Raw genomic sequence first — 22,445 nt, 5'->3', positions numbered from 1 at the left:
GGCAGCTCTGTTAAATTTTTGCTCAATCAATATCAGAGATGATACAGAACATATCTCCCACTTCTCTCTCACTGTCTCTATAAGAATATCTTCAACCTTTGTATATGCATATATTCATGCATCCAAGGGACTACGTATGCGCATTAGCATTTTTATGTCTGTACGGGTGTTTCCAGAGCAGAGCATAGTTGAGGTGAGCAACAGCTTGCTGCAGTGCTGTCACCATGCCAGCATTAGTGTGCATTATTTATCTGCCTGCAGACTGCTCCAGAGAAAGGCATAACCATAGCAACCAGAGCCATGCACACATACACACACTGTGAGGAGAAACATGGGTTATACTTGCATGGTGGTGGCTGGTGTTGACTCTCAGAATTCACATGTTGTGGCAAGTCTGACACATTATGGTACTGTAACAGCAGCTTGTAAAGCTCTGAAAGGGATGCATATATCGACGTATATATCTACGTATATATATATATATATATAAAATGCACGATTGAAAATATTAACGCCGTTAATTAAGCGTTGCGTTAATTAAGCGTTGTGTTAATGCGCGATTAACGCATTAACATGCCCAGCACTATATGCAGTATGTGCTATAGTTTACTGTATATACAACACAAATTTTATAATCAATATACACTCTTTTATACAATTTTATAGCAATTTTAATATATATTTCCAGAATAAGCTATGGCTCCTTTAGCTGTTAGAAGCCATAGGTCTGATGATCTGGAAAGGCCAGAGAAACTGTCTGAAGGAACAGTTTTCAGGAGTGTGAGATTGGCAAATCAAAAGTGTTATGTGACAGCAGAAGACCTTCATGAAGAATGAACAGACTTTGCAGATGTGGTGCACCCACATGTGCAGTGACATCTGTCCAAGTATGACTTTGCAGGCTTTTCTTCTGCATCTGATCCTTGGAGGGGGACATTTACAAGACCTCAGGCATAGTTATCCACAAGTCTTTCTTTATATTTGCATGAACACACATACATTAACATGCATGATTATACATTCATTGTGTTGTCCTGCAGGTGTAATCACTAGAAGCTACAGTTATGTTTTCATCTACTTGTTGCTGGCGTTGTTTTTGTTGTTATTTTTCTCAGTTAGGCTTCCTTTAGCTGGTCATGATGATTCTTTCCATAGTTTGCTTACAGAGGCCATTAGATGTTTTTGCTGAGTTTCTTTACAGGTGGAACAGCTGGTCATCCATTATCTCTCTGGTTTTAATTGTAAAGTTGTTTACATATATATTTTCAATCTTTGTTTCCTTTTTCTTTGCATTACTTTCTCCTCTTATTATATCACTCCATTTTTTTTGTTGTCTATAACAGAATAATCACCATTGTGCCTGATATTTCAAAACATTATTTATGCAATATTTGCCTATATGTGACTCATATCGTTTAACTTATGTGCACAACAAGGCAAAAAATGAGATCCCAGCAAAAAATAAATTTAAACGAATAGTTAAGACCTGCAGACTTAGCCAGCCAGCACAATAGGTGAAATTATTAAAGAAATAAATTTAAACTTAATGCCTTTTGGAAATCAAGTAGACACTTAGTGATTGAGCTGGTTATACAACCTTTGAACAAGGCTTCTCAATTACTACATGCCACAGTAAGCTTCTTATTCCTGATGGGAAGAAATGTGGCTAATCAGGCTATTTTTCCTCACCGATAGGTCTATAACAGTATTGTGAAACTTTAGCTTTTGTTAAACAGAATGAGTCACATTTGCAAACAAAGAACTTGACCATAAACTCATTCAAATTACATGATGTCCCACAACAGTCACTGCCTACATTTTCTTGCTCACTACACCTACTTCATGGTATGTTACCCATGATGCATTGCAGGATGCACATCAGATGCCTCCTTTGTTTAGGATTATTTACAGGAACTTTACATAATGTCTGAAAATTAAATCTAACATTTCTATGCAAATTATGTCTGCACATGCTTAAAAAAAAGTTAGAATGTTAGCTTTGTCAACCTGCCCAGTGTGAGAAGACATTTATATTATTTCTGCTCTGAGAAGTCCTTTGTCCACACATCTGTTCTACATGCATATCTATTTTGTGACAGAATTTAGACTCAACATCAATTGTTTTCTTTCTGAAGTTCAGTCTTTCTTGCTTCTAACCCCCCCCCCCCCGGGGAAACTTTGAATGTGAACAATTTATTTTTACCCGTGGGAACTGAACTTTAATCTAGTTCATGAGAAGCATTAATTTGCACACTGGTCTATAATACATCATCTTACATCATCCATATAAGCTGCACTGAAGATGTGATCCCCATAAAATCCAAGAGTCCTGCTTACAAAGTAATCCTACATCTTTTCTGGTCACTTTTGCATACTAGACATGATGTTCATGAAATAGACCACAAACAAGTGAACTCATGATGAACGACGTGCTCCCTGTGCATTTAAAGCCAGCTCTCTGGACTTTCACTGCACGTTTTTTGACTTTCTTCTCAACTTCTCAACATCTCAGTAACATAAAAGTCCATCTGACATGTACTGTAGAACACTCTGTAAGGACTTTCCAGTACCCACTGCACACGTCTAATTTGGTTACCCACCTGGTGCTTATTAAGTCATTCATAAATGGAGAAGGCTCTTAAAATTTAAAGCATCTTTAATGTTCTTTTTCATCCTTCTTGTAATTTTAATGTCATTCCTGTAGCTTTTAATGGCACAGCTAGTAGGAAAAGAATCATGCTGAATTAGGAAATTCAATCATGCTAAAAAAGTTTTCGCTCATTGCTGCTGCTTCTCCATTAGTCATGAAATGACATAACGCTGTTTTTCATGCTAACTGACCATCATTCAGAGTTATGGCATATTGGGCCGTTCTTGCCAGGATTTGCAATGAGGAGTGACGTGACTTACTAGGAAATATGGATTCAGGCTGCTTGGACATATGGAAGTTGTTTCCACAAAGACAAAACAAAATCTTGGTTGGTTTCTATCTCTCTACTGTGTAGGAGATAAATGTTCCTCTTTATTCTATTGGAGATAGTAGCTTGTTGGAAAGAAAAAAGAAACAAGGAAAGACCATTTTTAGTCTTGTAATGATTGACCTGTTGGCCACTTACAGTAGGTTCAGGTCTGCTCACACTCTAACAGATAAGTTATAGTTTAAAACAGTTATAACTGTAAAAAATAATATCTATTCAATTCAAAATGCATTACCCTACAGTTTAACACAAGATATAGGCACAAGTAATAAATAGATCTATACGTGGTGAATCTACTGAGCAAAACTGCTAGCCAATTCAGCCATAGAGCCAGATGTTAGCTGCTGTTGTGACAGCTGTCCAAAACAGCCAGTGTTTTGTTAACAGACCAAACAACACTGAGTGAGCCACCTGTGGTGCCATGAAATACAAGCAAAGAGTGACACTGAATGATACATATGCTCCATTTCCATTGCAGTTTTTTGCAGTGATTCTCAGAAATTCTCATTTCACGAGGAAAAAGAGTTCTACTTATTTGTAAAACTTTACATTTGATTGATGTTTGCCATGGCAGTAAAATTTTTCTTTGATTATTTATAAAAAGATTTCTGTCTCCTTTTGTGTCTACTTGTGTCTTTACATGAAACGAAGTGGTCATGTGACCCTCCACGTCACATCCGGGGACGTGTAAATGCAAAAAAAAAGTGTTTCCATTACACTTTTGCAATATGTCTATATCAACACATCTGAAAACCATCTCATCAGATTGTAAACATTCGTTTTAGCAATATTTGTTATTGATTTATATTTTCTGCGTCAACCACACCCACCTCAAGTGTCCGACCACTTGAACAATATTTCTAGGAGCCCCAGGAGAAGAAAGATTTGCTCGGCTGATTTATGGAGAACAAGCCACAAGCTGTCCCCCAAACATATTCCCGGAAAAAAAATGATGTCATTTTCTTCTCATGGCATTGAGAACAAGAAAAAAAAGTTCTTGCTTCTTGCAAAGTATGCAACAGCCTTAACTCAAATACCAATAATGTCACCCAAATACAATAATAGGAAAATGGAAAAATTTGTGAGTCTCTTATTGACTGTCTCTTATTTAGTCTAAATATCCAGTACATAACAACAAAGTATTACTGTATTCAAGTCTAATAAATTGGCAGATGGCTTTCCCTTTCCTTCAGCATGTCTGGTGCTTATTTGTCTTAGTTTCAGTTTGAATTTTTTTTTTTTTTTTTTGTATATTTCCCCCTTTTTGTCTTACTTGAGCTGATCAGATACCATTTCATTTTCTTGTTTTTTTTTTCTCCATGTTAAGTCAATTTGTTAAAATGATGTCTTGATTTGTCATCATTTTGAGTCGAGTTTTGTTACTTTCATCTCTTTTAAAAGGCTCATTTTCTTAATTTTTGTATATTATGAGTTTGATCTTTTGGGGGGCAAATAAAAACACCTCACAGACTTTGATCTTTTCAAGAAGCACCGCAATTAACATTTTAATAGCATTTTAATATATTGACAGATATTATGTTTTGATGTTTTACAGCTCCATCAAGACCTCAAAAACTGAATTCTGGATTATGATTTACCCACTCATCTTTAGACTGTTCATGAACTGCCACTAAGGCCTAGATTTGTACTCTTCCATCCATGTGATGGTTATCCTCTGACCTTTTCTTGAACACCACAAGCTGGTTGGCATTTGTGATTCAGAGTGATCTGTCTCACCAACTGTTTGATGGATTATCATGCAACTTGGAGCAGATAGTGAAGGTCTCTGAACTTTGTTGATCCCTTGAAAATTTTAGTTTGTCCATCGATTTATTTAATCGCAGATAATTTTTTATTGGCACAAAATACTGACAGATATTAACCTCTATAAAGCAACCCTAGGTTTGAAGGTTAAAGCTCCAATCATTGCAAGATGGTGGGAATATGTCAGAATTGTTGGTTTGGGTCATCGTTTACTAATGCCACATTTAATGGGTTTGTCTTTAGTCTTTTGAGAGAAAAAATAAACAGAATGTTGTGTGACCTGTAACAAATAACAAGGGCACAAACAACAGTTTTTGACAGAGTAACAGAATATCTTTGTTCTCTTTAATGATTGCAATTACATCTGAAGGCTGAGGGTCTCTTATCCGCATTTGTTTATTCTTTACTCCTACTCATCTGTATTTTTAGAGATTTAAGTGGTCTAATAAAAAATAACAAAACCAAGAGAATAAAAATGAAGGGGATTACAAACACTAAATGTTTCCTGTTACTCATTCCCTTATGTGTCAGTTCTATTCAGATTAGGATGTCCAGAAAACAAAAGCAAATGACTAATGTTGTCAGACACAAGGACAGCTAGCAGCATGCGAAAAGTACTTTTCATCTGTCTAAAAAGAAACCTGTTTCCAAGCGTAATCAGGAAACTGTAATTTATGCTTTTATCACATCCAGTTTGGATTACTGCAACTCACTTTTGACAGGAGTTCGCCAGGCCTGCACGGCCAGACTGTAAGTCTTTCAAAATGCAGCAGCCCAGTTTCTAAAAGGTATAAAGAAAGGAATTAAAATTCTTTTATTGGTTTTTAAATCTCTGAATTCCCATGCCCCTTCTTATTTGTCTGACCTGCTGCAGCCATATGTGCCGTCTCGCTCCCTCAGCTCAGCGGATCAGACATTGTTAGTAGTTCTATGGCATCAAAGGGAATTTACAGGTGATGGTGCTTTCTCTATTTTGGGTCCAAAGCTATGAAATAAGCCTCCCCAGCACATCAGACAAGCTCCCTCAATTGCTGTTTTTAAATCCCATTTAAAAACATACCTTTATTCTTTGGCCTTTAACCCAGAGTGAGGCTGTGACTGTTGCTTTTTAGATATTTAATGGTGTTTCTCTTTTGTTGGTTTTAGTCTTTATTGTTTTTTTTTGTTTTTTTTTTTCTGTTTTAAGATGGTCCTTGTGTCTGTTTCCTTTTTCATAAATTTGTTTTTAATTTCGGTCTAGGGTTTTGATGTTTTTATTGTTCTTTTTTATTTTATTTTATTTCTATTTTACAGCGCTTGTTGAGCCATGTTACTGTGTTTAGGGTGCTTTATAAATAAAGATGATATATGGTATAAACAAGAAAACTCCTATCACCCAGTTTTTTTTTTTTTTCCCATGTTATAACTTAATCAGCTTAGGCTCATAAAATCAACCACTAAATATGGCACTTTTTTCCATCTCTATAGCAGTTAAAATCAGAATATGAACTGCCTCAAAGATCCATAAGTGCAAATTTTTCATTAGTATTCACGGTCTATATTTTTTGGTGAATTGTTGTTTTGATTTCCCCACTGGTTCTGCTCACTGGTCACTGACTCACATGCTGAACAAATGAATCACTACCACTATATTTATTTATTAATTTTAATTTGATTCCTAATCATGCACCCACCATTGTATAATCCTTACGTTGATGAATGGCATAGGAAAGGAGGGAAGTCATGAAAAGAATGAAATCAATATTTGGTTACCGATACAGATACCGTAGGTTTTCCTTTCTTTAAATCATGAATTAAATTAAAGAACTTGAATGAAGGCAGGGTAAAGAGTAGTGCTTGCTTTTCCTTGTATTAAACCATATATATATATATATATATATATATATAAATTTCGACTACTACTATTTAACATTCAGAAAAGGCAGGCAGTCGGTCACATCACAGAGTACAACTAAAATAAGAGACATGCAGGTCTTGGTTTTCTAGCATCCTTAAGTTTTAAGGTTCAAACACTTTTATTGTCAATTCACTACATGTCAAAACATACAGAGGAATTGAGATGCTGTTCTCTCACCATAGACTGGCTTCCTTTATGATGTGTTGTAGGGTCTTTTTGCAGGAGGCGATGCAGCTTTCATACAACACAGTGATGCAGCCAGTGATGATGTTCTTTGTAGTGCCCCAGTAGAAGGAGAACATGATTGGAGAGGTAACTTGTGCTTTTAAAAGTTTGCGGAAAAAGTAGAGGCATCTCTGGACTTTCTTGGCCAGCTGTGTGGTGTGAGTTAGGTTTAATTTTATAGTTAAATTAATTTAATCAAACTCTAAGTATTACCTGCCGGGACAGGCATTCAAATTGGAAACGGATTACAAAGCTCTCCAATGGATTGATAGAATGAAGGACACCAATGGGAGGATCACCCAGTAAAACCACATCACACAAAACTGTGTGTGTGACAGTTTTATGGGCCCAGTTATAAATTTATTTTATAAATTGTTTGAAATACTTTTTTTGGGTTACAATAAAAACCCTTTTTTTAACTTGAAATCTGTGCCTGAGTGTCCTTCACTGCTCGGTCCATCATATTAATTGAATTAATATTTAATAATTAAACAAATGCAATACACCATTGTCTACATAAGTAACATACATTAGGTACCTTCATATCCTCACTATGATCCATGTACAAAGACAAACAGTTTCAACCCTACAGGCTACAAAACCATCATATGGTTTTATTTGAGTTTTAATTAAACTTGTTCATTTTCTCTGTAAAGTACTCTGATAGCACCACTTAATAACGGGGCTATATAGATAAACCTAAACTAAAATATCTAAAAATGATTTACATTGAAGCTGAGGAAAACAACTTTAATAAATAATAAAAGATATTATTTATTTATATGGTATAATCATAGACTGTAAAACTATGTTTTAAGCCCCATTTTATAGGTCCGGTGTAAATAAATTTATAGGGATACTGATCAAGGAATTATTTAAGTGTGCTATGTATTTTCATTTATATTCTTACTTTGTTAATCACATTAAATATTTTTTATCTTTAAGCTGATAAACTTACTAACAGTGTGCTTAAGCAACAATGAGACTCTTCATATGGGGTGAGTGAGAAGAACATGTGAGAGGCTGACTAACGCTGTGTTGCCAGTAAAACAACATGTGAGATGTTACACTTAAGGGAAATTTCTAGGTCCACCGGAGTTCGGTGGAGATCCCTTGTTTGTCTGTGTATGGTTTCTTTGTTTCTGTTTTACAGAGCACAAGAAGCCACCAAATGGATGGATGTCACAAGGATGGCGGTAGACATCTGCATGCGGTCGACCTGTGACTGCAGCCAACCAGACTTCTGCAACTCCAGCATTAGTCAGCAAAACTGTGTATATCCAGACCTATATAAGGATTCCAGGATCAGTTAGAGGGAGTTCTGACTGTAACAGCAGCAGACTCCAAATTGTATTAGTCCAGGGGACAGATAATACGAATCCAGAATTCTGTATTTGCACATTTCTCATATCAATTCTAATTAATAAATTAGTTAACTGAGAGAAGTAACCTGTCATATTTTGATCCCTCTATGAACACGCAGGAGAAGACCCAAAAGAGAAAGGTAGAAAGAAAATGTGTGGAACAGTACCTGATTCATTAGGAAAGTGGGCAATTAGTACCTGCCTATTTTAATACTGTGGGAAGAAGTACCTGGGGTCTCATTTATAACCGTTGCGTACGCACAAAATGGGGCCTGAAACTGGCGTACGCCTCTTTTCACGCAAAGGTTGTGATTTATAAAAAACAAACTTGACGTGAAAATGTGCGGTCTTTCACGGCAGCTCTGACCCATGCGTACGCTGGTTTTGGAGGCTGGGGGAATTGGCGACACAGATGGAGAGGTGGGGAATTAACAACACACTGCATCCAGAGTCCTCTTGTGGCAGCGTGGGGTCCTGTCACCATGTCTCCAATTAATTTTGCGCTCTGGCTGTATGACCGCAGATGTGATTTCGGCTCACTGGTCAGCGTGCATGACTTCAACCCGGGGAGAGTTCATAACCCGTCTCCGCTGTCTATGCGTCCTGCTACACTCTTCCACATCCAATTTCTCTATATTGCAGGAGAACAGGCCGACATTAAAAGGCAATTTGCAGCAATGTCCGGTTTTCCTAATGTAATCGGCGCAATTGACTGCACTCATATTGCTATAAGGGCCCCATATGTCGATGAATTCATGTATGTCAATAGGAAGCATGTGCATACTATCAATGTTCAAGTCATATGTCAATCCAACATGATGTTGACAAATGTAGTTGCACGATGGCCTGGCTCTACACATGACTCTTACATCCTAGCACAAAGCAGTGTAGAGAAGAGACTGCAGGCAGGCGCTGTACATGATGGCTGGCTTCTTGGTAAGACAATAACTTTATATTGACAACCAGCTTAGCCAGATGCAGACCACTGATGCACTGTTTCATTGAAATGCAGGGGACAGTGGCTACCCCCTCCGGCGCTGGCTCCTGACCCCCTTCCCAAACCCCCAGAGCGCAGAGGAGACCCTGTTCAATACCGCTCACTCCCGTGCGCGCTCAACTGTAGAGCGCGCCATCGGCCTTTTAAAAGGCCGGTGGCGGTGTCTGGATGCGTCAGGGGGTAGATTATTGTACCATCCCCAAAAGGTGTGCAGGATCGTGAGGGCGTGTGGCGTGCTGCACAACCTGGCACTGAGGCACGGCATCCAACTACCTCCTGGCCTCCCCCCTCCTCGGAATGCCGACCCTCACCCACAGCCCCCTCCCAGACACAGGGAGTTCCAACACGGGGCACGGCTCCGTGAGGAGGTCATGCAGCGATTAAGCAGACAGTAAGGTTCACTTTTTCACAAGCTCTTTTAATGTGTTTGAAATGTCGAACATAATGTCACAGTGGCGGCGGCAGTGGCTCAGGCGGTAGAGCAGGTCGTCCAATGATCGGAAGGTCGGCGGTTCGATTCCCGCTCCCGCAGTCATCTGTCGTTGTGTCCTTGGGCAAGACACTTAACCCTCCTTGCCTCCAGTGTTGGCATCGCTGGTGTATGAATGTGTGGATGAATGTTCGGTGATGGTCGGAGAGGCCGTAGGCGCAGACTGGCAGCCACGTTTCCGTCAGCTTGCCCCAGGGCAGCTGTGGCTACACACGTAGCTTACCATCACCAGGTATGAGTGAGGAGTGGATGAATAATAGATTCACACAATGTAAAGCGCTTTGGGTGCCTTGAAAAGCGCTATATAAATCTAATCCATTATTATTATTATTATTATTACAGAAATTATGCAGTGTTGTTCTGATTTCCTTCAGTTCATTGATGGTTTCTTTTTGATCTCGCCATGGTCCGCTCTGTCCCGCTCACAGAGTTAACTGAGGTAACTATGTGTTGCCACTCACGACACTTACTCTTATTTGTCACGCCACTACTGTGGCTACCAAACAAAATAATTTTTCGACTCTCCACCTCACTCACTAATACATCGATTTCTGCCTCTGTGAAGTTGCGTTTTTTGGTTCGCTTCCCTGCGGTTGCCGTTGTTCATGGATCACAACATGGATCAGCTGGCTCATTTTAATACACGCTGAGGTACTTTGCATTGACCATTTATGGTGGAAAGTGGGTGTGTAGTGGGCGGAACATGAGCCAAATTCACCTGCGCAAACTTCAAGGATGAGTGTGATTTATAAAGGGGAAATTGCTTGCACCTGTGCGTACGCACGGTTTTATAAATCAGAATATTTTATGGCGTACGCCAACTTCCGGTTTTGGGCGTAAGTACACTTTTAGTAAGAATCCTACGCACAGTTTTATAAATGAGACTCCTGTTCTTTATTACTTGCGCATTTTTAAGGTATTCTCTAACACCGGCCATCATTGCATGAACTCAGAACAATTCCTGAAACAAATTTCTGCAAAAAGAATGTCTAGAACAGGTAAATGCTAAATTATTATAGAATTTGTGCATCAAAGATATTTGATTTGTCATGTCTTGTAATTTGACAAGAATATGTACATTATACATGCATGTATACATGCATATATATATATATATATATTGATGGCTACACTCCATGAGTCAGGTTCTGCAAGTTTTACTTCTGTTAAAACATTTTTTCCTTTCCACTGTCGATACAATCCCATGGTTTCCCTTTGCTAGGCTATTATTTTTCATTAATTGGCTTGTATAAATGGCTCAAATTGAAAATGTTCCGAGATGATGTCGTCGTAAAAAAGGAGTTTTATTTTTTATTTAATTATTTCTTTTTATTTATTATTGTCTCTTTAAACATGTTGTGTAATTTGTGTGTTTGTGACTGATTGTTATTACTGCTGGCTGTACAACAAATTGCCCTCACGGGATAATAAAGATTCCTTCAACCTTGAACCTAAATTGGTGCTATACAGATAAACCTGAATTCAACTGGATTTTTTCTGACTATGAGTGCAAATAAAGATATCCTGCTACCAATTGTCCAACTGTGCAATTTTTTACTAAAATCTAAAATATATTTAAAAAAATAATAATACATTTTTGCATTAGAGCCCTCCTTTAGCAACATTTAAGAGGTAAAATAAGGTTATGTTAAGATACTGCCTGGATTATCAAAAAGTTTTTTTTTTTTTTTTTTTTTTTTTTTTTAATAATCAGTTGTTTAAAACAAGTAACACAAAGTCCCAGTTTATCCATAACCACAATCTAGTGGTGTTTCTGAGCCCAATAAATCCAACAAAGGTCAAGGAAAATGATTGCCATATATAATATTTTAATCTTCTTTTATACAGTGTCCTTGGGTGTTTTGAAAGGCACTTTTAAATAAAATGTATTATTATTATTATTAAAGTTAGCATTGCTCAGCAGCACACCTGAAAAGTCAGTTAAAGCATTGTGAAATCCTCAAGGGGAACTTTACATTTGTCTCCATTTAATTACTGAGCAAATTCTGACAGTTTAGACTACACATCTTTTGTCCTTCACACAGTCAAGATTACAAATCTGGTGTAGCTTTAATCTCTCTCACTAATCCAAGGCTTTGAATGGATATAATGCTCAGCTCTTAGCTAAACATTTCTGTCAAGTTTGAATGTGGTTTGTGTAGTTTGGAATGTAAAACTATTATTTTAAGACGACAGTGAGGCAATTTGGAGAAAAACTAACATTGTAAGAAGAAGAAAGAAAAACAAAAACATGGATTCTTTAGCTTTTTATCCCTTTCCCATTTGTGCCATTGCTTTGCTGGATATTTATGCTACCTTTATATATAATTCCCCAATAAAGCATCGAGTAGGTTCAGAGATTAAAAAACATATCCAAGTTTAATATGCTGGGAGAATTTTTAGCAGATGTCTTGTTGCCTAATGTGAGGTAACTTCACCAGAGGCTTTATGCAAACTTTCGAAATCTAACAAGATACCCTACACTGCTTTTGAACCAGTCTCAAGTGAGCTGTTGCGCTATGCAAATTGGCCACAGAACACAGCTCAAAATTATATCGCAATTCTAACTTTAGTATCTGTATCACAGTGTCTCCTGGGCCTTCCAAATCAGATTCATATTCAGCGGTTGCAAGCAAAAGCTAAATTTAATAGGAAAAATTAAAGATATGAAAGCAATCTTTGGAAATAGCACTGCATGAATATAACAAAGGGAAAAATGTCATCTCCCAAGTGATTTTTTTAAGAAAGCATAAAATTAAATTTTCCAGCATTTAAACTACCTGAACCCATTAGACTTAAATGGCTCAGTCAGCAGAACTCTGCTAAATGGATTCCAATAGATGTGATAGCACTTGAAGACAAAATTGAAAAGGATTACTCTTGAATTTATAAAGAGTAATTTAATCACACCATAAAGAAAAGACATCAATCTGGACTTCAAGAAGAGAATGGTGGATAACCATACTGCTCTTTCCAAGCTGTCCCTGTTGACAAGAAATGTAGGTTGCACTGGTGCAAAGAACAAAGGGAGAAAGAAATTGATATGGTCTGACATAAAATTTTAGTGAATAAAGACATGCAATTCGTTCCCAAGATCATTTCCAAAGGAAATTCCATGTCTCACACAACAGCACACACACCACACCCTTCCATTAAACGCCACCTTACTGTGGTGGAGGGCTTTCGATACCTCTATAAACCTGAGGGCTGTGTAGTTTGCGGCATCCAAATGTAAAGTGGTCCCATGGGAGGGCTCAGACTAGGAGCAATTCATATTCAAAGCCCTCCACTGACAAAGACTAGGAATAATCAGATGCCTCTCTAAAAAGAGCGAAACCGGAACACCTTCCTAGAGCCAGGGCTCGGAGGGGAGCTTACTTCCCAATGCTTGGTGGTTTAGCATTGGTACTTGGGGCTTGGCTTGGCCCAGCCCAAAAAAGCCACAAGTTGCCGTCTTTACATGGGCTTACCACCTGCTTGGAGGAAAATCGAGATTGAGTGCATTGGGATCTGGGTTTTAGTCAAAGGCAGGGACCTTGGCAGTCTGAACTGGGCATGTCCCACTGTGACAAGGTCCTGGGGAAGACCCAGAGCAGGCTGGATGGACTATATCTCTTGGCCCGCTTGGGAACCCATTGGGATCACCCCAGGTGCCCTAAAGGATGGGCCAGAGAGAGGGAAGTCTGTGTCTCCCTGCTTAAGTTGCTGCTCTCACAACCTCAGATATGCTGTCGAAGATAGATGGTGATCACATATGGTTTAAGGTACATTGTCTCCATCTACCTTAAATGCCAACTATTTATTTAGCACAATAAATTAAAGAGGCTTATTATAAGGATAGAGTTAATGGATCAAAGTTGACCCAAAACTTTCCAAAACAAGGACACACAAATTAAAATTTTGGAGTAGTCTCCCAAAGCCCAGATTAAAGTCTCGTTAAAAATCTACTGCAGGAATTTTAGTTGCAAAAGTTGAAAAAGTTGCAGTTTCATAGCCTCAGGATGGTGTTGGGCAGCCACGGCTTCAGAAATCAACACGATAAATGTCACTGTGCCATCAGATGAGTCTGGAACAGAGATTTAAGACTGGTGTGTAGCTTAGTGTGTCTTTGACTGACTGCTAAATCAATGATAATAAAAACAAAGAAAATGAAGACGGTGTCTTCATAGACTTAGTTCCTATAATAAATTGAACCCGCAATGATTGTTTAAAGGTGTGAATAAAAAAAATAGCAAATGCCTGAAGGACCTTCCTGGTCCTAAATAGAGCTCATGCAACAACTGCAAAAAGTGTTTGTGTAAAAATATTGTGCACATTCTTGCTTGTTGCGGAATCATGTTTACTAGCAAGAACTAACAGTGTATTCACTCAGTTGGCACTCTCCTAATACTCCAATCACTAATCTGTTCGCAACTTCTCTTTTGAACTCCTCAACCTGAACATCTTTATGAATTATGCTGACACTCTTAAAGCTCAAAGCTCTAAAGCTTAAAGCTGAAACAAGGAGCCAACCACATGGAACATCACAGCTTTCACAGAATTTAGCCCCCTAAGGGTTATCCTTTAACTTTTCAGTCTCACATACAAAGAAGAAACTTTTTGCCAAAGTTTTTTTTTTTTTTTTCCTTTTAAATTCTCCATCGTTACTATGAAAGATATGCATTTCTGTTTGATAATTCTTTTTGATTCAAGGCCCATGTTTTGATGAGAGGACCACAGACACAAGCAGCACAGGTCTGGTGAGGTCTCCCTCAAGGGTAGATTTCAGCAGATTTTCAGCTCATAACACCTCTACTGAATCCTGAATCCCCTTAGAGAATCATATGAAGGAAAAGTCCTTGAGAAATTACAAATAATCTTTAAAATATTGCAAATCCATCCTTGAAAATTAAGTGCTTGTGTTGGATTCTGCTTGGACTAAGGACGTTTTGAAGGTGTGTGCACACAGCTGCTTTATTAAGATAAATGTAAATAAATAGACATTTCTTTGTATAAACATAAAGAGCAGGTCAGTAGTTATGAGGTCTTAAAAATCAAGATTCAGGCCAGGTGCTATGTCATAACTGCAAACCCAAAGGTCACAAAGGCCCAGCTAATAATCTGATCCCACTCAGCTTTATCATTCAGCGGGGAGAGGCATGAGCATGCATGCATGTATGTTCTATTATACAGCAGTATTCACCTGCTGCTGTAGACTGCTGATGAGAGGCTGTCGAAAGGAAACAATCCTCTATTGTTCTCCAAGGCATCGATAGGATACTTATCAAAAAGGTGCGCTATCTCTAATATGAGGCAGGTTACTTCAAATGTGATAACAGTAATTCATATGGATGAAATAGAACAAAAGGATGGGGAAGAGGCAAGGAGACAGACTGATAAAGCCAAGCGAACATTTACTGATGCTTAATCAATCTGATCTTTAGCCTCATAGCCTATCTACACTGTGTTTTTCTGCTTTTACTTATCAGTGGGAGAGCTTTGCTGAAAATGTACATATATCCTTTTTTTTTTTTTTTCCCCTACACTTTTTATTCGGCTCTGCTTCATATTTGTACAAATAAATAAACCAATAAGCCATAACATTATAGCTACTGACATGGTTAAAAAAAAAAAAAAAAGGTTATTATGTTATAGCGGTCAGGATATTTGCCAACAAGTAGAAGATCTGTCTTTCAAATTTGTGTGTTAGAAGCAATAAAAGAAGACAAGTGTAAAGACATGAGGGACTTTGATGAAAGTCAAACTGAGATGGCTCTTTATCTGGGTCATAGAATCTCCACAACTACAGCTTTTATTGAGTGTTTTTGCTCCACAGTGCTACTGAAAGTAGTCAAAAGAAGGAGAATCAGTGATCAAGACCTTGTTGATGCACAGGGGAAGCAAAGGCTAGCCCCATTATCCAATACAATAGAAGAGCAAATTGTTGATAAAAATAATACAAGTTTCAATAGAAAGATGTAAGAACATAGAGTGCATTGTAGTTGTAGCAGTAAAAACACCCAGGATGGATGTGTAAGCATCAAAACTGAATTGCTACAAAATGAATAAAGGCAACCTGGTCCGATGAATAAAGTTTTGCCCATATATAACACTTACCTGTGCCAGAAAATGTATCATTATGCAAAACACCAGGGTCAGTGTGATGCTTAGCTCAATGTTCTGTTATTTTGACAGGTACCACTTATCTGAACACTGATGTGGAGCAGACAAACCTCTTCATTCTCTGATAAGAGTCGGCGCTTTCAAAAGGAGCACCCTGTTTGTTCAAGGATGCTGTTTAGAAGACCACAAGTTTGAGGTGTTGATTTACTACATGAATTCTGCACTTTTTAGTTTAAACTTAGCATCAGCAGAATAAAGGCAAATTTCCACCAGGTCCGTGTGCGCAGCACTCCGGCTTTGCCGCAGTTTTGTTCCGACTTCTGTGGCACATCAACTCACACCAGGATTGTGTCAGATGTAGAGCGCCCGCAAGTGCAGTCCACATAGCTGGATATACGAGATATACAAGATTATAAAAATCACAGGATTAACGTCTCGTCGCTCATGAAAAAAAAAAAAAAAATTAAAAAAAGAAACAAAAACACTGAGACCCGCTGGATTCTGGTCTCCTGTATCAGAGACGGATGCTCTGCCAACTGAGCTAACCAGCTGCTAATGTAATCTTGCTGGACCTGACCAGGGGACAGAAAAAAGGACAATAATAAAGAGAAGTAAAAAGGAGAGTAGAAAAAAGGAAAAGTAAACAAAGATACAGTAGACAGAAGCAACAACCCCTCCATCCAATCTAACGCCAGACAACCAGCTGCTTCACCTGTCCAGAAACACAACAGAGAATTTCCCTACAGCTTTTACAGGTAAACTAAGCTGATAGTCATCAGCTTAGTTTAGGTGCTTTATAAACAAAGTTGGCTTGGCAAATTGTTCAATTGACTTGAATTAAATAAGTTTTTATTGTGTCAATAAACTTGAAAACAATTACATCAGCATACAGTTTGTTTATTATTTACATATTCATTACAATCCTTTTCCAGACTACTAAAGGAAATCAACAGCCATTTAACAAATGCAGATCAAATGTTCTGTTCTCTAAAGAAAAGCACACGCAACTTGGCAAGTACAAAATATAATCAAATATAGGTTAAGACACTTTCGCTTTCCAATCTATTTGCCTAGTTGTTCTTCATGGACATGTCTATGTATATAATCAAGTTTCAGCTCCTTTCTGTCCAATTTCAATGATTTTGGGACATTTTCTTCTCTATCGGTGCTGCTCAGTGAATTCTAGGAGGCAGCTGGCCTTTGATTGGTGTAGAGCGATCACGTGACAGCCGTACCACCACTTTTGAAGTAAAATGTTGTTACGCTAACAGTAACAGTAGCTAGTGCTGATTTACGGTGGTGATCACGGCACTTGTGCGGGATAATCAGCTCCGAACTTACGAGGTTAAGCTAAAGGTGAACTGGTCTTTTTGTTCGAGGAAGAACTGTGTGGTCCCCAGACTGTGGAGTGAAAATCTGTTTCTGAACGTCTTTTCTGGGTTCACCTTATGGCCTAAGATTAATATGATCGTTCAAATGCCACTACGCCTCTACGGAGGCCAGAGGCAAATAAGGGCCGCCCAGAGACCTGGCAATCAGCCGCAATCCCGGAGCATGAACGTAAACTACCAACACACAGCAAAAACAACCCACTCAGAAAGTGGTAAAGAAAGGCCCCGGCCAGAGTCCCTTGCAGTCCCTAAGCCCAGGCCAAGACTGGCAGCCACTGACCCAGCCAGGCACCGGCCATTCAGGGTGGCCAGAGCGAAGGGCCCAGAGCCCCAAGAGCCCAGAGGCTTACTCTCACAATCAATTTTGCACAACCACTTCACACTTAACCCTCCCACCACGCCCTGTGGCATGGACCAGAGTGTAGCAATGAGCTGCCAAGAACCCAAGAAGGCACCCACCCACCACATGCCTAGGGGGAATGAGAGGAGGAGGAGGAGGACAGTCAGAGAGCCCAGACCCATGGCCAACCAGCCACAGGCTCACCAGGCCTCCCCTACAAGTGCATGTGATCCCTCCCTTCCCCACAAACACACCTAAATCCTCACCCACTCATCCTGGCACATATACACACACAGACATGTAATGACGTAATTTTTACATACAGTAGTAGCGGTTTAAAAGTTCCCATCCAAGCTGAAAGCCAGCCGAATACCTGCCGGCTTCCAGCCCAGTTCCATTCCAGTTCCAGCCAGCTGCCTTCCAACTTCCAGCCGCCAGAGAGGCCCCCTCCTTCTCCTGGGAGTGTCGATGTTTTAATCAAACTCCACCCATTCCTTGTAATATAGGGTAGACCCAGAAGATGGCGCTTCTCTCACAGACTTCTCATCGCCCGTAGTCTGTCAGATTTTATCTGAATTTACACTGACCGGCAGAGGCGCCACTCAAAGCACCTCTGATGGCCAGTCACAATTCATAAAAATGCATAAAACTTAATGCATAATCATCGTTTGACGTGGAATGTGAAATTGTAACATGCTTGTGCACTGCCAATTGTTTTATTCAGAAATGAATGCTAGTAGGTTAATAAAACCTTTCAAATACTGGATCACAGCCCCTAGCTCTATTCTCAATAGGATGTATTTATCATACTGATTAATCTTTTAATATTAGCATTATTAACATAGACAAATCAGATTTGGATCAAGCAACACAGAATCTGTTTGAGGTAGCTAGGAAGGGTTATTTTATTCTCATATTATTTATTTCACCTCCATAAGAAGACAGGGCGACAGATAAAAGCCCCACGCAGGATCTGAGATAATTTCTTCCACTTCAATGTGTCTAATCGCGGGGGGACATCCAACACTCGCTGTGCTGCGACTTCCTGCTCGCCGGGAATCCCGATTACGTCACCCCTCCAGGTGGGCTATTCCCCGACACGCTCTGATTACCATTCCAAAAGGTACTGTATGCAGCCCCCAACTTGAACATGCGCCTTCTTCAACATTCGCACTTGCTCCAGAAAATTACCATCTCTTAGGCTCCTCCACCACCACTTTGACTGTGGATTGATATGTAAATGAGCCGCAATGAGGCAGCTGAACAAGTGACCCAGTTTTGTGATTGTTGCACATTGGGTAAGAGTGGTCAAACGAGTCCAGTTTGTGTTGTCATGCTACCAGAAATTCAGTAGGCTAGTCGGTCCTAATGCAGTGAATTTCCATGTTAATGTTGCCAAATTCAATAGCATAGCAAGAGATGAAAAAAGAAACAACGATATTTCTTCAACATGTTAACCAAAATATTTACCTCTTAAAGCATAAACCAAGTATTTACAACAAGCAGTGTGCTTTTTAACGTTAACGTGTGCCATAGCCTACTGCACCGCGGTTCCTCCTTTCGAGTCTTCTTTTTTATTATATTGTTGTTTTATCATCTGAATATACTACAACAACACAGAGAAAATATATGAAAGTTTATTTTACGCTGGTATTTGCGCAGCAGAGTTTTCTGCCGCCGGATTTGTAGTCCAGGAACGGAGAACACAGCTGCTGCCAGGAAAGGTGGATTACATTTTGTTAAAGCACAGCAATCTCCGAGTAGCCTATTATAAATACCCTCTCAGTGGCAAAATAAAACACACTGGTCTGGTTTAGTCTTCACTCTGAAATGGTTCAGTCAGAGGAATATAAAGCTGTTTTAAAAATGTTGAGCAAGCTTAAAATAAACATTCATAGGCTATCTATGTGTTTTAGATTAACACAATGATAAAACAACAATAGGCTATAATAATGGAAAAGAAGCGGTGCAGCATGGCAATGATGCGTTAATGGCTCGGGTCGCGGGTTAAACATCAGTCTGGTTCGGATTTAAATGGAATAAATACATTGGTGACGAGTCGGGTTCGGGAGTCATTCTAACGGGTTAGAGCAGGTATGCGTAGCAAAACAGAACCGTGCAGGACTCTGCTCTAAGCAGTTCGGACTTGGTTGACCTGGAACCATTTGACAATAAAATCTGGAGCCATCCTGCAACGCGCTCGCTTAGGCGTCCAGTTAAACCGTGTTTATTCAACCAGTCCCTACTTCATTGCATTCATTCTTTCCTCATAGCCTACGTGCACATTTTTTTCAAGATTGTTTATGTCAGTTTTGTTTTGGAAAATGAAAAAGGAGTCTTTGCGCAGAACTTATAACATTATTCTAATCTTGCCACTTGCCTATTTTATTATTGTGTATTTTTGTAATAACATGTAAATTCACTGCATAGGAACCAACTAGTCTACTGAATTTTGTGTGACAACACTAACAGAACTGTTTTGACAATGCAACAATTACAAAACTGCGGCTCATTTACTTATCAATCCATAGTCAAAGTGGTGGTGGAGGAGCCTTGGAGATGGTAATTTTATGGAGCAAGTGCGAATGTTGAGGAATTTAGCCTTTGTTCAAGTTGTGGGCTGCATATATGCAGCCCACAACTTGGTATACCTTTCAGAATGATAATAAACAGAACAAGACACACCAAACCAGGAGCTAAGACCACGAAGTTCAGCATCATGCTTATCTATCTTTGCCGTTTTTACACCAACATTTTTATACACTGGATAATGATAATAATTATCGATTAAAGTCACGGATAAAACTGCTGTTGTTAAAACACACCCATCTCTTACAAAATCTAAAATGTAAAACAAAAAAAACAACAAACAAAAAATCTGGATCACTGTAGAAATATCTTTATTCATTGCTGATCATCTGGCCATGGAAGCGTTTTTATTTGGAATTGGGAACAAATATTTTCCACCCTGTTATATTCTGTTCCACTCTGTTATGTTCCATTCCACCCTGTTAGTAAGGTGTTTTTTAATTTTTTTTTTTTTTTACTAAAAACATTGAGGACTGTGAACCTTGTTGCACCATATTAGGAAGTGAGGAACATTAAATTGATTTTGCTTTTCTGTTCCCAGGTCAAAAGGAATGTAATTATCTCTCATTTGAAATACTTGATTATGCTTTCCTTCTTGCCTTTGTGGAAACAGAAACGTGATAATCTCTCACTTGAAAGCAAGCTGGGCGTACAATAGTGTGATGACGATGAAAACTCACATGACCAATGCTCAATAAAGGGTACATGAAAATGTGAGAAATGGTCAAAAGCACAAATACCGTTTGTGGTGAGTGAAACTATACAGCACAGTCCCTAGCTCTTTTCAAGCACACTCCTCCCCCCAAGGAGTATGCTTGAACAGCTAACGGCAGGTAATGGCTGTGTTTACAAATGTAAAGGTGCTAATTGTTGGCCATTGAATTGTTAATTTCAAACCGGGCAGCCTTTTGGTTGTACTCTGGGCATGGTAGAGGGATAAGAAATCTCTGGGTTTTCTAGTGTTAAACACTGGAAGCGTCGTCAGCGGTCTTTTGATGACCGCCAGTCACGCTACCATGCTTATAGTGTATTAAAAACTAAACGGCTGAACCTGGTATTTTAGGACTTTTATTATATAGTTGTTGTCTATAGTTTTACCTGCTTACTTGTTTGGAAAAGTAAACACATCAATATTTACGAGCAGTTTAGCACGTCTAAACTTCCACAGAGCCGCTCAGGGAGACTCTTTCTCAGCCAAACTGTCGTATATCACGGCTATGGAGTTGTAATAAATGGCCGCCCTACTCTGCTTCTGATTGGCTGTAAGATCACAAACCCTGTGTGATGATAGGCTGCTGGTTCCTGTCATTCCTACCAGCCTTTGCGCATGTGCCTGCTTCAGACAGCGGGCAGGCAGCTGTCCCACCGCTGAGACACAGTTGTATGACGTTTTATCACGTTTTATCACTAGATCGCTATGAATAAAATCCAGGGACACTTCATTTCACAGTATAAACCATTTATTTACTTATCTACTTAGGATAATAGCACTTTGAGGCCTAATTCAGAATATAGGTTGGGCTGGGTCCGGACTTTTGTGATCCCTGCTTTACACATTATCAGTATTATGTTATTTTTACCTGCCGATATTACGTTATGATTTTGTCAATATTCAGTTATGCTGCAGCTGTATCAACCCCCACTGTGAATAACTTACGTTGCAGTCAAATGACCGCTGGCGGCGCTCCTCGGGATGTTTAGAAAGCTCGCTGCTAGTGACATTCACCACTTACCCGACTTGAGGAGGTTGTGCTTTGCCTCATAACACCATTAGCTACACATGTCGGCTTTTTTGATACATTTATTTGACGCCATTTTCAAATCAAATCATTTTTTAAATGTTGGCAAAAATGCAACAAATGAGCGACACAGCTCATTATAAACTGTTTAGAGAGCAGCAAGATCAAATCACTGCTCCTCCCCGTGGATAAAAGAGGGATTGCAGCTGTTTTTTTTACTTGGGCTGCTTAGGGGCAGAGCCTCGCTGACGACGTCATTGCGGGGGATTACATTACCCCCACAGACCTGTGAAGGATCGGCCAAGGATCAGTCAAGGACCAGTCAAGGACCAGTCAAGAACCAGTCAAGGACCCATCATGGAAACAGGGGAACTTTTAAACCGCTACTACTGTAGTTCAGTGAGCGCAAATCTTTAAAGGGGCTTTTATTTAGAAATCTGTTGGATGCTTTACATTGCCCTTGTGTCTGATTTCCTGTCTGGCCCTATCTAAAAAGCTTTTGCTTCATCAAAAGTAGACCTGATGCATATGTTTAGCAGAGAGTTGCAACGACATGCTTTTGGCACACA

At 39.2% G+C, this 22,445-nt stretch overlaps 1 long non-coding RNA gene across 1 annotated transcript; it reads left to right on the top strand.

The window, feature by feature from the left end:
• Positions 1–502: 502 nt before the first annotated feature.
• On the top strand, positions 503–22,383 carry LOC121635501. Its single transcript, XR_006009472.1, has 3 exons — positions 503–592; positions 4,930–4,937; positions 22,373–22,383. It is a non-coding gene; the product is annotated as an uncharacterized LOC121635501 (long non-coding RNA).
• Positions 22,384–22,445: the final 62 nt, after the last annotated feature.

Source organism: Melanotaenia boesemani, chromosome 24 (genome assembly GCF_017639745.1).
Source record: "Melanotaenia boesemani isolate fMelBoe1 chromosome 24, fMelBoe1.pri, whole genome shotgun sequence".
Taxonomy (NCBI): domain Eukaryota; kingdom Metazoa; phylum Chordata; class Actinopteri; order Atheriniformes; family Melanotaeniidae; genus Melanotaenia; species Melanotaenia boesemani.
The sequence above is the reverse complement of the archived record's forward strand: the minus strand, read 5'-3'. Positions and strand labels throughout refer to the sequence as shown.